This window comes from Equus quagga, chromosome 6 (genome assembly GCF_021613505.1).
Source record: "Equus quagga isolate Etosha38 chromosome 6, UCLA_HA_Equagga_1.0, whole genome shotgun sequence".
Classification (NCBI taxonomy): Eukaryota; Metazoa; Chordata; class Mammalia; order Perissodactyla; family Equidae; genus Equus; species Equus quagga.
In genome coordinates, this window is record NC_060272.1 from 99490800 (window position 1) to 99506900 (window position 16101).

A 16101-nucleotide genomic window follows, 5' to 3' on the forward strand; every position below is an offset into this window, starting at 1 on the left:
TGTTTTTTGTCACCCCAAGACTGTTCCCAGGCAATAATACTCACAGAGAGTGGCAGGTGGAATAGTACACCCTGTTCATTGTGCCCTCCCTGGGGACTCTTGGAAATCCTGGTCAGCAGTGGGTGGAGAGGAAAAGCAGCAGAGTCCTGGGGCTCAGGGTTGCAAGAATAGTGACACTGCTCTTTTTTTTCTTTCTCTTTTGACTCACACACAGGGTGGTTTTACTAGAGCTGATTTCAGTATCAGCTGCCACAGGTCAACATTTCTTTAATTCTCACAAACCCTCCGACCTTCGGCCTGTGCCAGAGTCTGACTTGTTGGGCTGAACATTTTCGTTGTGGGTGAATTTCATGTCAGGAACCCCACCTGGCTTCATAACCTTTATTACCATGTGCCCCTGCCTCCAACACATGCACGCTCCAACCTCAAATCCATGGGACCTACCAGACAACATCCGACCCCCGATTGTGAGCTACACTTAAGTTGTTTATTTTTCCTTTCAGGAAAGTTTTTCAACACCCTCCTGGAACCAGTAATTACAAAGATATACTCCCAGGAAGAGGAGTGTCATCCAACTCTGTGTCACCAAAGTATCCAAAACTCAGCCTTGAATCAGAGATGACTCCCTCCATGACGACAGCTATCAGTTTAAGAAATATTTTAATTATTGACGTTTCCATCTTTAGGGAAATCCAGGATCACTCAGTTCAAACTGACAGTGCCTATTGCTGAAACTGATGCCCATAAAAATGGTTGGAAATTGAATTAGACATTCGTTGAAAAATAGAGTGGTAGGAAAGTCAGGAAACTAAAAGCATTTGTTTTTCTCTGTCTAGTAAAACACATTCTCTTCTTCTTTTATTTGGCAAATCTTATTGGCATAATATAATTACAGGAAACTCCCTGCTTTTTTTTTTTTAAGATTTTTTTATTTTTCCTTTTTCTCCCAAAGCCCCCTGGTACATAGTTGCGTATTTTTAGTTGTGTGTCCTTCTAGTTGCGGCATGGGGACGCCGCCTCAGCATAGCCTGATGAACAGTGTCATGTCCGCACCCAGGATTTGAACCGGCGAAACCCTGGGCGGTGGAAGCGAAGCACGAGAACTTAACCACTTGGCCATGGGGCCGGCCCCCCGGAACCGGCCCCCGGAACCTCCCTGTTTTTGATGGACAGCTTTGGTTTGAGCAATTTCCTTCTGCAACTGTGCCACATGTGAATATTGACTGTGATGCAACATATTCCATAAATTAAAGTTTCAAACTCAAGAGCTAATTTTAACGTTGGTTGTATCAACGCGATTTCAATGAAGATACAGATAGCTTGCTGAATTTTTATAACTCAATAGGTCAGAAATAGAGTATGTGCGGGTCCCAAATTAGGGAGAGGCTGTTTACGACGCTGCTTTGAATTCTCCTGTCTTGCAGTGTAACGGTACCTCCTCTTTGAACAAAGTATCGGACAAAGGTCAGATATTTCAGAGGACTGAATGGGAAAAAGCACTAAAGCAATTTCCTAGCAAATGTATCTAAAATATTATTCATTATACAGTTTGGGTATCTACAATGATTGAACTTACTAAATCATTTATTTTGTATGGTTACACTTTGACATTATAGGTCAGATCACAATGACATACGGAGCAATAGAAAGCCATTACCCTCAGTGCATATGTATTTATCTTTCTATTCTAAATGCTTCCAGATATTGCAGTTGTGTGGGGTAGAGCTGGGTGAAGTTTTTTGTTTGTTCGTTTGATTTTCTTTGACCTGCAAGGAGCTGAGTGAATTGGCCCACATCCTGATAAGCAGAGGTTTTCCTCGGGATGGAGGTGGCCCAATCTGCCTAAAGATCCCCATCCTTGAAACCTAGCCCACACTTAAAGTAAAAAATCGGAGTGTCTGTGGGGACTGGTGGTGCAAAGCCAACACTACTGCCTAAATGCTTCTGGGGGAGGCTGGTTTTGACACCGGCTCAACACAAGGTTGACATCAGGGAAGCCATATTGTAGAAAAGAAACTATATTGTAACTTTAAATGACCTCTGATTAACTAGCCCAGACCCGTTCTGTAGATTTTGGGCCCCTCCCAGCTGCTTTAAGATGATAACTTTTGTTCTTTTGAGTACCTTAGGAATGTGATGACCCCAGGCAAAGATCCTATGCTGATAGCCATCAGCAATGGCAATTGAAAGATCAGGGTATAGGGTGATACTCCATTCTCTGATGCATATCCAGTAAAACAAAGGACTATGAGGAACTGGGAGCAGATGTCTGCCCCACCCAGAGACCAGCCTCCTCCCCCACTTGGAGACCGGCCCCATATATAACTGGCCTGTAGTCTTTGTTCTGGGGAATGGTTACTTCGGACACAAGTCGGCCATCTTCCCTCTTGCTAGCCAGCTGTAATAAAGCCTTTCTCTCCTACCACCTAGCTTCCTGACTCTTGGCAGGTCTTGCGGCAGGCAGACGAGCCCACTTGGGCGGTAACAGTTTGAGCAGTATGACTGCTGCTGGAAGTTCCTCCAACCTAGGCACCTGAGCCCAGCAGCTGTACATTGGAGAACAGTCACTGAGCATGAGAGTGTGAACTGAAACGCATGGTTTCCCTGTGTAATATTGATTTATAATAGGAAGTGTATATTTGGTCTTTGTCCCCCTTTCTAGCACAGAACTTCTAAAACCCTTGGAATTTAAGAGGTGAGAGAGATCTAGGTGTCTTTGTTATGTTAATGAGGCAACTTTTGGAATGCCCCCTGGGTCACCTAAGGAGGGGGCCTGGTTGCCAAGGGAACTAACCCTGTAATGGGAGGGTTGGAATTTTCAGTCTCACCACACTGACCTTGAGGGAGGGGAGAGTAGAGAAGGGCTTGGGGTTGAACTGAACGCCAATGGCCAATGATTTAATCAATCGTGCCTCTATAATGAAGCCTCCATAAAAACCCAAAAGGTCAGCGTTCAGAGCACTTCCAGGTTGTGAATATGTGGAGACTTGGGGAGAGTGGCCCGCCTGGAGAGGGCATGGAAACTCCACTCCCTTTCCCCATACCTTACGCTATGCTTCTCTTCCATCTGGCTGTCCCTGAGTTACATCTTTTTCTAATAAAACAGGAATCTAGTAAGTAAAATGTTTTTCTGAGTTCTGTGAGCTGCTCTAGCAAATTCATCGAAGCCAAGGAGAGGGTCATGGGAACCTCTAATCTATAGCTGGTGGATCAGAAGCACAGATGACAACATGGACTTGTGATTGGCATCTGAAGTGGTGATGATGGAGGAGGGGGGCAGTCTTGTAAGACGGAGCCCTCAACTTGAGTAATCTGATGTTATCTCTGGATAGATAGTGACAGAATTGAGTTGAATTGTAGGACATAGCAAGAAGCTATAGGAGTATTGTCAGAACTCACATCACCATAGCCATCACTGTCACCATCTTTGAATTGCGATTCTTAGACCACTTGAGGGAGGAGCATCACAAGAAGAAATACTAGAACCTTCCTAATAAGTCTTATGGGAGTCACACATAGGAAAGCTTAGGTGTTTCACACATAAGTTCAAGTGCTCCAGATGCCCATGATTAGCAGAAGAGTCACATTTACATTATAATTCAGAATATAAATATCTGCTCTAACATTTAATTAAACTTTTGTAATGTTTGACTTTTCTTTGCCGTGAAAATAAAATTCAGCCAGTAACCAATCAAGTAGAAAACTCCCCAGCTGTGACAGGACGCACACAATAACTTGTTTTTTTTGGCTTTACCTCTCTTACAGGGCCAGAAAATAGTAAAGTGGGTGAGGTTGGTTAAGATTGAAATGTTTTAAGAGTGGGATTCACCAAAAACACAGCCTCAACCCATGTGAGAATACACACCCCCCCCCCCCCCACATAGACACAAACACATACATTCCTCAAAAACATCAGGCGTTAAATGTCTAGAGTGTTTTTTATACATCACGTTTAAGAATTGACTCCACAGAAACGGCAAGTCTTAAATTCTAACTAGTGGATGGGGCCTCTATTTTCTGACTCAGACTTTCTGTTCTTGCTAGGAGTGTGGAAAGAGAGCAGTACATCTTAGTTTATTTAGGTTTTCTCCAAGCCTACTTATAGTAAGGTTACTATGAAGGTTGAAGTTACGGGACAGTTGAATTCTCTCTATTTTAAGCCATGGAAGATATACTGTGGTTGTCTGTTTTATATTAGATTTCCTTTCCAGGGACCAGCCATTAACGCATTTTTTTCTTTTTTTAGAGGTTATTTTTCAAATCCACCTGGATCACTCAGTGTCTTCGCTTGCTTTGGGGATAATTTAGAGAAATCTGTTAGAAGCACGTCAAGAACTACAAGGTAAAAAAACATAGTCAATCCTTTCAAAGCCCTTCAGTCCACTGCATTTTATTGTGTCTTATAAATTTCACATATTCAGCTTGAACTCTCTCCTCTGGCTCTTCCATCCCACCTCACTCCCACACCCATCTGAAAGACAAAAATAGGTGAATTCTATCTTTTTCTACTCAGACTTTTCCTTTTTGTTTTTTCAGGAAGATTAGCCCTGAGCTAACATCTGCTGCCAATTTTCCTCTTTCTGCTAAGGAAGACTGGCCCTGAGCTAACATCTGTGCTCATCTTCTACTTTATATGTGGCCTGCCTGCCACAGCATGACTTGGTAAGCGGTGCCACACCCGGGATTTGAACCAGCAAACCCCGACCCACCAGAGCAGTGCGTGTGAAATTAACTGGTACACCACTCCTCTCCTCAGACTTTTAGAGAATAATAGCAACAGCTTTGAAAATCTTCCAGAATACTTAATCTAACCTATGACATCATTTAACTGTCATGACTCACATTTGTGTAGGACTGCAGGAGTTGGAATATTTTTGCATTTGAGCCTTATGCAATCCAATGAAATAGATAGAGGAGGAATTGTGATTACTCCGGTTACACAATGGAGAAAATCAAGCCTTTCAGAGGCCAAGTGATGACTGAAGCTAGCTAGTTAGTAAGTGGAAGGGCTGGCTTGCCTGACTCCCAGGCCTGTGCTGTTTTTGCTATACTATTTTGCCTCTTTCCAACTGTTTATGTGACTTTCCACCTACTATGTTTCTAGCATATTCAGCATTTATATTTTTCTCTTGAAACATAAGCTAAATAACAATAAGCAAAACAGATGAGCAAATTTAGAGGATTCTCCAGATAAGTTGGTCTGGAAATAAGTACCCACTTAAATCTCTATGATGATTGCACACAGCCTTTACATGAAATACAATATATATCTTGCAGCCAAAACTCAAGTACCAATCAATGTTTAGAGCAGCAAAAATTAGTAGCCCAAGAAATTTTTCTTAGATTCTATGGAGAAGGTCTGTCAATTTTTAAAACTCTTACCTTTATTGAGGGTATGGCTGCCCAAGAGTAATTGAAAATAGGCTTGTAATTCCACAAATATGTTTAGGTGTCACATTTTTGCATTTCGTGAGCTCCTTAAAGCCTGAGCTAAGGTCTTATTTGCCTTTATATTATTGCAGGTAAGCACAGTGCCTTGAACATAGTAAGCATTTGGTAAATATTTGGTTTTATTGTTAAGCATTTGACAGATACCTATAAGCCACCGTATTTCTGATTTAAGGTGACTAGTGTAGGGGACGAAGACATTTTCTCTATCCACTCTGGGTCCTTTTGGCCAAACAGCGAATTAAATTCACATGAGACAGAATAATAGGAGAAAATTAAACAAAGCTTTGTAACATGTATACATGGGAGAGGCTCAGGCAAACTGAGCTACTCACCAAAATGGCCGAAGCCACCACCTTAAACATCATCTTCAGCTAAAGACAAAGGAGGATGTTGGGGGTGGGAGGTGTCAGTTATGGGAGGTTACCAGACAAGTACAGCAAACAAGAGTAAGATTATGCAGATTTAAGTCCTTGCCTTCCGTGTTGATTAAGAGCTTCTAGAGATAAGGTCATCCCCCTTCTTCCTGGTACAGAGAGGGAGACACCTTTACAGATGGAGATTTCCTTTACAAATGTAAATGTCTCTTAACAAAGGGTAAGTAAATTCTACTTTTCAGAGTTTCTTTCCTGTCTGCAGTTTTTAAAAGTAACCAGCTTAAAATATTCCTCAGGCCAAAATCTTGGTGTGGCCAATTCCAGTCCCCCACACTAGTTATTATGTTTCTCGGAAGAACTCTAAACAAAACTTCATTGTTGTTCTTCATATGTGCGTAGACACAGTTTATTCTTTAATAGATTCACTAATAAAGGTTATGTTCACAATTCTATTTCCAACCACAGCATTTGTTGATTAAACTGAGTCTTTAACTTATCAATCATTATAACTCGGTAATAAACCTCAGTGTGTGTGTGTGTGTGTGTGAGTGTTTGTGTGAGAAAATCCATTAGGGTTGGGTTTTACAATCATGTGAACATTTCTCTATTATTCTCTAGCATGGTGTCCCCTTCCTTCATTGTACTTTTAAACAACAATTCTCAACCAAATATGTTTATTTTAACTTAAGATTAAAAAATAAATATGTTATGGGGCTGGCCTGGTGGCCCAGCAGTTAAGTTTGCATGTTCCGCTTCAGTAGCACAGGGTTCACCAGTTCGGATCCCAGGTGCAGACCTATGCACTGCTTGTCAAGCCATGCTGTCGCAGGTGTCCCACATAAAACAGAGGAAGATGGGCACGGATGTTAGCTCAGGACAAGTCTTCCTCAGCAAAAAGAGGAGGATTGGCAGCAGATGTTAGCTCAGGGCTAATCTTTCTCAAAAAAAAAAGAAAGAAAGAAATTATATTTTTTAATATTTATTTCTAATATATTATGTATAACATAATATAAGATATACACTTGATATATATTTTGTATATTACATAATATATTTTTATAATTGTATGTAATATATACATATATACATACATATATTCGTGTGTATACTTGTGTATATTTTTTCTCTTTTCCAAAATAAATATAAAAAGGGCTTATTTAATGACTCTAATTATTATTACTACTTTTTATCTTAAGGTCCATAAACACGTACAGATATTAGTGCAATATATATGAATCCTGAAAAACCAAGTATTAGTCCTCAGCAAACGTTATACCAAATAGGGTCTTTCAGTCAAAAGCCTCAGAAACCAGCCCTGGCTAAACAGAAGCAGTTTGCTATGTCAGAGAGAACACAAAATCTACGGGAAGCTTGGAGAACCAAACTCTGCACCAGGACGGGGCAGGAACTGAGACCACTGGAATTGCTTGACCTTCTTTTCAGGCTGCAGCTGCTCTGGCATGAATAAATGAATGCCAACCATTGTCACTATTTTCTACTCAAGTCACTTCGTTTAAGGTTCAGAGTCCTGAGAAAGAAAACTCAATTGACTCAGCTTTAGCCACATGTTCACACCTAAGTTCAGGGTCAGGGAAATGAGGCAGCATCAACCACATGACCTGAGGTGGAGGGATGAGTGGAGGCCCAGGAAAAGTGAGGCCTGCTCCTGGAATAATGGGGTTGAACACTCCTGGGTGGCCACAGCCACCTCACATCACTTCTGTGGCCCATCTCCTTTTGCTGCCCCTACACTGTTCTTTCCATGCATGCGTTTTCTTCTAAAATGCCCCGGTAAACATAATGTACTCTTTTGCTGAATGCACACTCAACATTTCCCCAAAGGGAGATAATCTACATTTTCATTACTTCCTGCACTTGTTTCCAAGCCCAGGATCTCTTGTAAGGCATCCATTTCTCCTCTAGTTTCATCATGATTCTACTTCAAATAAGTAGTAAGTAATGGATAAAATAAATAAATTTAATCATCACCTGTTACGGGTTGAATTGTGTCCCCTCCAAATTCATATGTTAAAATCCTAAGCCCCAGTATTTCATAATATGGCCTTATTTGGAAATAGGGTCTTTACAGAGGGAATCAAGTTAAAAGTGAGGTCATTAGGGTGGGCTCTAATCCAGTATGACTGATGTCCTTATAAAAAGGGGAAATTTGGACTCAGAGACAGACATAGAGGGAGATGATGTGAAGAGAGCTGGGAGAAGACGACCATCTACCAGCCAAGGGGAGAGACCTGGAACAGACCCCTCCCCACAGCCCTGAGATGGAACCAACTCTACCAACATCTTGATTTTGGACTTTTAGTCTCCAGAACCATAAGACAATAAATTTCTATTATTTAAGTCACCTAACTTTGTGGTACTCTGTTAGGCAGCCCCAGCAAACTAATACACCATCAGAACACCCTTCACATAATAATGAGGGAAGAAAGATGAAAAATAATTAAAATGTATAATTATACAAATACATAAATAAATATTATAAAGTGTACAATACAGCAAGAGAAGTGAATATAGAAGCTATACTTTGTATCCACTAACCTCTACTTTTAGGGGTGTTTCAGGGGGACAATTCCCTTTGGATTTATTAATTTCCTGCAGATTTTAGGTATAGCAATGTCTTAAAAAAAAAAACTGGTCATATTTCTGCTTCTCTTGCTTTTAATCGGAACTAGAATCAAAGTGTCAACATACTTAATGGGAAGTTCTCCCTCTTTAGGTTGAAGCTCATAAAAATGCCAGTCTCTTCCGGTAATACTCTGTGGGCTGGAGAGATTCCTGATATAAGGAGAATTGTTGATTACTCAAAACTAAATAGGATCCCCCATATTTTAGTAAATAAACGACTTTAATAAGATATGTTCGGGTTATGACAAGGATAAGCAAAAAGTGTTATGGAGACCTAATGAATAAGCAAGTGGGGTGAGGGGCAGGCAGGAGTGAGCAAAGCCTTCTAACGGATTCACTGAGAAAGCCAGAATTGCTGCTGATTGCGTAGGGGAAAGCTGCAAAGGATGAGCAGGTCATGGCTCTAAAATTATTCAAGGCTATATTTATCCTTAATTATGAAAAAAAAAACCTTAAAAAAAAAAGCTATCAATGAATCCCATAGGAAACTCAATTCCCCCCAGTATCCAGGACGGGGAGCATTGATAGCTGGGAACAATTCATTAATTCACGTAACTGTGGCTGCATTTCTCGACACTTAACTAGTGAACTCTCTAAACTGAACCCTACCCTAATTTATTCGCATTACTTTTGAGGAGCTGCTGGAAGGCAAAAAGCCATGTGGGAGGAAAAGGAAGGAAAAGAAATCAAGAAGTAAAAGCAGGTTTAATTTTTGACTCTGCACAGCATCAAGGGTGAGCGCCTACAACTCAAAACCCAGAGGGATTGCACAAGCAAAGACACAAAGGGCGCGAGCAAGACGACTGCTGAGCGTGTTTAACTCAATAAGCCCTCAGGAAGAGAACAAAGTTCATGAATGTTTAGCTGTCCGATTAACCCAGTAATGTGGTTTACTCAATATCATTTAAAACAGGTCCGGAGAGGGCTTGTAAGGGCGCTGGCAAGGGGCGCCACAGTGGGAGGTCAGGGGGAAGTTCTTGCACACATAGCTCTTTCTCAATAGAAGACCAACTTCTCTACCCCTTTATCCTTCCTGCATCCGAAAGACAGAGCTCTTATCCCCCTCTGCTACGCTCACGTGGGCACACGGCTTTGTGGGGCTTTTGGGGGGCTCTGTCTAAACTTTGGGCTCTCTCTGTGGCTTTTTGTTCCAGTCCTGGATTGGCCCACGTGCACGTGATTCAGCCTACTTCCTCCTTCCTTGCTCACTTCTATAATGAACACAGGATAAGTGATCTCAGAACAGAACCTGGAAAGACCTTTCCTCGAGAACTCCTCTGCCCACTGTCTCTCCATCCCATCTCATCCTGTCCCCTGCTACACACAGGCCCCACAGGCCCCCTCCGGACATCTGATCCCAGCTGATGCAAAGTGAGCACAGACCTTGGTAAGCTTTTACTCATAATTTCACCCTTGAGAAATACGACTTAATTTCTTGGGTGTTGCTCTATGTATATGAATGTAAAACAAGCTGGTATCTAGCTCAGTATTTCAAAAGAAGAAAATTTAAAATAGGCCTATCCACAGCCTCCTATGCCTAGAACAGTAACTTGGACATAGTAACTCCCACAAACATTTTCTTATTGATTTGTTCAGAAAAAAAGTATCCTGCATTGTTTCTGGGCAACGTAATAATTTTTACTACTTGTAGCCTTTTCTGTACTTAAATTTGAGTTAAATAAATTACAAGAAAGCTTGGGGGAAGGAAGGTCACTATGGAGTTTCAGTGGGGAAGAGTGCGCTGCTTGATTTATTCCATGGAGAGTTTTTCCACAATTTTTTTTTTTTTTTTTTGAGGAAGATTAGTCCTTAGCTAACATCTGCAGTCAATCCTCCTCTTTTTGCTTAGGAAGACGCCCTGAGCTAACATCTGTGCCCATCTTCCTCTACATTATATGTGGGACACCTACCACAACATGGCTTGCCAAGTGGTGCCGTGTCTGCACCCGGGATCTGAACCAGCGAACCCCAGGCCACCAAAGTAGATCATGCGAACTTAACCACTGTGCCACCAGGACGGTCCCTCCACGATATTTTCTCTGAAGATTATAAGCAGGATAAATGGGAATCTGTCACATTAGATGCTTAGTTACCCGAGAGGAGAAAAGAAGTCTCTGTGTATTTGTTAAATACAAAATACGTTCCTAGGGTCCTTCTATTGATTCATCCGTTTATTTAATTAAGCATGTTGCTCAATACCTTAGGTGTATATTTGATGCTAATTCTTGGAACTTTTCCAAGTTCCAAGAAAAAATGTAGTACTTTCAGAGAGAAGGGATAACTAACTAAATAACTATCAATAATGATCGGAGGTTTAACTACGTAATTCCTAAATAGTGCCGTGCAAAGTCAGAGCTCAATTTTAAAATAAATATTATTAATCACATTGATGATTGGCATTAGAAAAACAGCAACTAAGATAAAGAAGTAGGGAAATTGGCTCTCCTCTTGCACTCATGAGTTCAAGCTGATTTCACGTTTATCATGTTATGGACTGAATGTTTATATACCCCCCAAAATTCCTATGTTGAAGTCCTAACCCCCAATACGAAGGATTAGGAGGTGGGGCCTTTGGGAACTGATTTGGATTAGGTGAAGGCACGAGAGTGGAGCCCTCATTACCGGGATTCCTGTCCTTAGAAGAGACACAGGAGAGCTTGCTTCTCTCTCTGCTCTCTGCCATGTGGGGATACAATGAGAAGTCGGCAGACGGCAACCTAAGAGAGAGCCCTGCCCAGATCTCGACCAGGCTGGCAGCCCAGACCTGGACTTCCAGCCTCCAGAACTGAAAGGAAGATATTTCTGTTGCTTATAAGCCACCCAGTCTATGGCACTTTGCTGGAGCACCCCAAATGGATGAGGACACAAGGGGTTAATGCAGGTGAGGGGCTCTCAGGGGAGGAACTGTTTCATATATTTATTTGAAGTTTCAGCTCAGGTTTAAGGACACACACACATGCTGGCGCACACAAAGTGCACACAGTGGAGCAAACTAAAAACCATTCCCTCTGGATAAATTTGGAAGGAACAGGCAGATGCTCATAGCCTAAGGCAGTCTACATCACTAAGATGATGGGAGTGTGAAAACACAGATAAGCCCTGATTTGTAACGCGAAGTCTGACCAAAATGGAGAAGACGCTTCACCTTTCCATTGGCAACAGGAAGAGCAGCAGCCACAGCAGGGGGAACAGATACTCCTGGATCCCTTACACTTTTCCCTGTCTGGAGAAAGAGTCAACCTCATGATTTTTGCCAAAGAAACTCTACCCAGGCATTTCTACACGTGAAGCTCTAATTTTGCTGTCAGGAGGAGGGCATGTGGCTTTTTTAGGCAGAAAGAACATCTCAAAGTAGATGCGTATACTGCTAAGGGGGTGGGTTCGTGGAAAGATCCTGGGATGAAGTCAGATGATACTTGTTTAACATCAAATGTGACATAGCTGGGCATCACGGATAAGTGCCTCTGTTTCTCTGAGCCTCAGTTTCCTCCTCTCTCTAAGAAGTCATTAAATAACAGAATAATAGAGATTTCCAGCTGTGGAGACAAGAGTTCCAGGTTGTAGCCCCGGTTCTGCCACTTGCTAGCTGGATACTCTTGGGCTAATTATTTCACGTCCCTGAGCCTGTGCTACTACTACTTTACTACTTTTCTACTACTATCTTACTACACTTCCACTCCTATCTTACCACATCGCTACTACTATTACCTTATGACACTACCACTACTACCATTTTTACTATATTACTACTACCTTAGTTCTACTCATTGTAACCACTGCATTGCTATTATACGACCACACCATGTGTATTGGTTTGATAGACATACCACAACAAAATACCACAGACTGGGTACCATAAACAATGTAAATTTATTTTCTCACAGTTCTGGAGGCTGGAAGTCCAAGATCAAGGGATTGGCAAGTATGATTTCTCCTGAGACCTCTCTCCTTGGCTTGCAGATGGCCACCTTCTCACCGTGTCCTCAGTTGGTATATTCGTCGGGGTTCTCCAGAGAAATAGAACCAATAGGATGTATGTGTGTTTGTGAGTATGTGTGTTTGTGTGTGTGTATATATACATATACTTATATATATACATATATTTCATACATATATATATGAAAGTTTGAGAAATAGATTTATTTTAAGGAATAGGTTCATATGATTGTGGAGGGGCTTGGCAAGTTCAAAATCTGATAGGGAAGGCCAGAAGGCTGGAAACTTAGGAAAAGAGTCAGTCTGAGTTCAAAGACAGTCTGCTGGTAAACCAGGAAGAGCCAATGTTGCAGATAAAATCCAAAGGCCATCTACTGGCAGAATTCCCTCTGATTTGGGGATCATCAGCCTTTTCTCCTACCCAGGCCTTCAACTGATTAGATGAGGCCCATCCACAGTATAGAGGGCAATCTGCTTTACTCAAAGATTCGGATGTAAATCTCATCCAAAAACACCCTCACAGAAAGATCCAGAATAATTTTGACCAAATATCTGGACACTCTGTGGTCTAGCCAAGTTGACACAAAATTAACCAACATACACGGTCTTTCCTCTGTGTGTACATCTCTGTTATCTGTGTGTGTGTGTCCAAATTCCTCTTCTTCTAAGAAGACCAGTCAGGGCCCCCCTAACAGCCTCACTTTAACTTAATCACCTTTTTAAAGGTCTTCTCTCTTAATGCAGTCACATTCTGAGATACCGGGGGTTAGATCTTCAAGGTATGAATTGGTAGGGGACATCATTTAGCCCACAACACTATGATTCCTGCTACCCTTCACCAGCGCTTCAACCCCACTGTGACTCCCGCTGGACTTCTCCTCTTCCCCGTCCTCTCTGTTACTAACACTTCTGTAAATTCCCCTGCAGTTTCAATTTCCTGTGTTTCTATAAAATAGATTGTATACAGATGGCACCGTGAAACTCAGAGTTTCTACTGAGACTGAATACGAGTTCAGCCAGACCTGGTTCGTGGAACACAGTTTAGATAACTATCAGAAAATATTTTAGGATATAGGTGTTTTTGTCAAGAAGGCAATGCCAAACTATGAAGAAGTTAAGTCAGGAAGATTGAAAAAAACCAAGACAGCCCACCCAAGGAGAGTTTCCATCTGTCAGTGGTCACCACCTGGAGAGGATCCTGCTTAGGGAGCCTGAACATTCTGGAACTAAAGACTCAGCAACAGTTGTTTGTTAAATGTCAAGAGGTTTATCACTTGAATGGCTGGTCTGGTTTCCTCAATAGTAAGAGCCTAAGGAATGTTTACCCTTTATTCCTCTTCTAAGCATGAATTACATAATTGTATTCACTAATTTCATGATACCCCTGGAAAATAATAGAGAAATATTGCCAATGAAGGACTAAGTGATGAATCCGAATCGAAAATACTCCAAACACACATAAGTGTTCACACGCCGCAGTTGTTTTGACAGGCCAGGAAATAATGGGTTTTCTCTGTTTCATCTCATATTCCACGTGAATTAAATTGTACACACAAAGACAAAGAGATTCCCAATGATGGACACTAAGTCATTCTTAAGTTTGTGTCTTCCATGTGCCTCACTTAGTGTCTTTTACATCATCTTTACTCAAGAAATATTTGCTGAGTTTAGTAGAGAGAAGCCTGTCCAAATTCTGATGATGCTAGCTCCACGGCTGCTCTCTCTCATTCGAAAATAGGTACCATGTTCAGCTACCCTACCTGCTGTCGAACCAAGCAAGATCACAACATGGACCTCCCCTGAAGTCTGAGAGACTATAACACAGCAAATAGTTCAAGTTGGCCCAATAGTCATTTATTCAGCCTGTACCATGTGTAAGACGCTACAGAGTTTATCATCCATTAAGGCAGACTGTGAGTACATGAATATCTGTAATTCAAGGCAATTTGCTCTATTAATAGAGATATAAATAATGTACCAGGCATGGGAAACATGGCTAAGACAAGGCAGGAAACTGAAACTGGTGCCAGATTGTGGAGCAGTTTGAAGGCTGAGCACTACTCTAATTGCCATTGATAAATTCTTCTGTTGTCATTCTTAAAGGTCAAAAAAATACAGAAACACAAAGCCTAGACAGCCTTATTACCCTAAAAGGCACAGAATGGAGTAGTTTGATAGTACTGACATCACTTCAGGGAATAACGACATTTTAGCGATAAAAAGCCCAATCTCATGCTCTCTAGAACATTCAGTTATGAACAGTTATATACCAATTTCTTTGTATTTTAATCAATATCATTGAAGCAAGCCAGATTTAAAACTCTTTAATGTCATATGCAATAAGATAAAAATTATTAAAGGCAAATATTTACAATATCCCCCCATGGCCACCATTCCTCAATTACAAGGTCAATTCACCCCTCCCTGTTCCTCCCCATCTTTTGGACTGATATGAAAAGAAGAGGGAAAGAATACAGAGAAAGAGTTGAAGGTGACTCACAGATAAAGAGCCGTGAGAAAGAGAGGAGGGAAGGGAGAGAGTAAAAGCCATACAGACTCGGGAGAGGGAGGGTTGAGGTGGAGGTCGATGGGAATGCGGAAGGGGGCAGTTCGTTGTGAGTAAGAAAACGTGAAAGAATTGGGGAAAGGGAAGAAAAGGATGCGATGGTTATGATTTGGATCCCGTAATGTCCTCTGAGAGATACAAGTAAAGAACAGGTTTCCCTTTTAATTTGGGGAAAGAGACGAGATTGCCCATTGAACTGTGCTTCTTGAATGACACACTCTTCAGAGACCAAAACCTTGGGGCCCCCAATTTATTACGATTGCAATAAAACCTAAAATATTTTGGTTGAGGTGAAATGCAGTACATGTATACTAGATAATTCCTAACTAGCAACTGAATTCTGATTTAACCCAGAAAATTTTCTTAACCTAGTGATACAACTTCAAGAGAGTGGAGATGAAAATAAAACATTTTAGGGAGTTTAATTAGGACATGGGTTTTTGTTGTTGTTGTTGTCTAATTACCTACTATTTTTCCCAGAAGCAAGCTACTTGAAGTATCTAGGTCAGAAATGAAACCTCTCCGCACCAGTTGAATCGTAAATGCAAGCAGTTAATGAAAGCTTCATGTCTTTACAATCTATGGAATACATTAGCCAGTTAATGTTGGTCTTTTAAAGAGCTACGTCTTTTATTTATAATAAAAAGATATGTATATGTGTGCGTATGTTCAGACCACATAAATGATGAACACTGATATATTTATCAAATTAATTTAAGCCCGTAATAACCACCGTGCCACAAAATAACCAGACTTGCAATGTGTTTATTGTTAATATCTGACATTGAAAGTTCCCGGAGTCTTAAAGCTGTAGCCCAAATAATTTAAAAACAAACAAAAAAACTATGTATTTCGCAGTGCTCCAAAAAGTCTATATCTTCCCCAAAGCAGGCTAAAAGATTAACATAGGCTATAATTCTTAAAGATACCGAATATTTGCATCCAGACCCAAGAAAGCTCTAAAACAAGCAACTAGGTGAGTGAGAGAAACACAACCTGGAACAGATCAACACGCATCCAGAGCCCGCATCCATAAAGCCAGTGTGGGGGCAGGAATCTGAAGAAGAGGAGGAATGGCTCTTCAAGAAATACCTGTGTTGTAAACTGCTATTTGTCATGGCTTATAACCTG